Source organism: Oncorhynchus gorbuscha, linkage group LG24 (genome assembly GCF_021184085.1).
Source record: "Oncorhynchus gorbuscha isolate QuinsamMale2020 ecotype Even-year linkage group LG24, OgorEven_v1.0, whole genome shotgun sequence".
Taxonomy (NCBI): Eukaryota; Metazoa; Chordata; class Actinopteri; order Salmoniformes; family Salmonidae; genus Oncorhynchus; species Oncorhynchus gorbuscha.
The window spans coordinates 56,690,753-56,692,607 of NC_060196.1; positions in this window are offsets into that span (position 1 = coordinate 56,690,753).

Sequence of the window (1,855 nt, forward strand, 5' to 3'; positions counted from 1 at the left end):
AGTGCACCATATAGGGAATATGGTGCCATTTGGAACACATAAAGAGTCTACTGTCCCTCCTATGGGCAGTCCCTCTCCTTGAGATGGCTTTAGAGCACAGCTGGGTTTGTCTCCTCTCTACAATCATAATGATGATATCCTGTAGGTCTGTGGTGGACAGACAGATGGTAATTTAGATCATATCCTGTAGGTCTGTGGTGGACAGACACACTGTTATTTTAATGATATCCTGTAGGTCTGTGGTGGTCAGACAGATGGTAATTTAGATCTAGGTTTCTGAAACTCGGTCCTGGGGCCCACACTTGGTGCACGTTTAGCTTTTTATCCTAGAACTACACAGCTGATTCAAATAACCAACTCATTATCAATCTTAGATTATTTGAATCAGCTGTGTAGTGGATTTGCCCCAGCCAAGTAAAAAACAATTGTGCCTTAATTTTCCTTCATCTGAATGGAAAATATCTGTTTTCTCATGTAACACATCTCAGTTTGTACTGAATTGGCTGACTCCTCCTTGGCTATGGATGCAGATTGGCACGGTATAATATCCCATTGAAAACAAAGATGAAAAAACGCTTTGGGGGGGGGGACCATGTCCAACGAGCCAACAGTGAAATGACTCCAGATTCCCACAATGCATTCTCTCTGTAAATGGATAATGACTATACAAATCTTTTGCATTGGCTAATATAATCCCCTACATGAGTTTAAATACATACACATACCATTTAAACCCACACATGGGATATTATAGACTGCTAATTAGGCTATAAGAGCCTAAAATGTCAAAGGAACAAATATATTTTTCTGACTCAAGACGTTTTGCAATCACTGGATGCTCTGCCTCATAGGAGAAGACATCGAATGAATTTACTCTCCAGTCCCAGCCTAAACTAGTCCCGAGGCTCAATTTCTACCGCATTTAAAGAGAGAACCAGCTGGTGGAGGAGATGAATCCCAGCCTTACATCACAACAACAATATAATGTAAAGACTGTAGTTAAAAGATTTTGGTAAATTATACAGGCATGCACGGTGTCTCTTGTCTAACACCAAATGGTGTCAGGGAGCAGAATTACCCAACAGGTTGCCCGGAGGCTTTGTCTTCTCTTCCACCCCACACACAAATTGGGTTGAGGGGTATTATGTCAGCTGCTCTGACTAAAATAGTGTGTTGCTACGTGCAAGTTATTTAAAGTTATGTACCGGACACAAATCAAGTTAAGCTTCCTGTTGGCCTCATCGATGTGCAGTACGTTTTCAGTCTAGTTTTCGGGTTTACAGAACATTTCTCCAGTCCTCACAGTGGTATGTGAAGTTGTTCCATTTGTTCAGATTGGATGGGAGCTATTGTGTGACACTGACAAACTAAAGAACCTATTGAATAACCAGTAATAGAAAAGTTATAAATGTTTTGGAAGAGAACCGGTTATTGTTTCTAGTTGGCTAATTGGATGGTATCTATTGCCTACCCACTTATCCTGAAAACTTGCCAACTTTTTATTTATTTATGGAACCATACTAAGTGATGACAGGTTCAAGGGCATTGGAATGTGTGAATGGAATGTGGATGTCCATGTTTGTCTTGTTGGAATGTTTACATCCTCAGCTGGAAATCTGACCCCCTTTAGTAGGCTTGTTGTTGGGTTGATAGAGTAAATATATTAAGTGATTTGCACGAGCAAACAAATAAAATTAAACCAAATGGTATTTATATATATATATATATAGGGCATGGTATGTAATATTGATTTAATATTTATGACTGTTACCACTGTTATTTAACAATATGTAAATTAGAGGATGGTCAATTAAGTCATGCTTTATTTTTCTTTAGGGACAGATCATTCGGACAG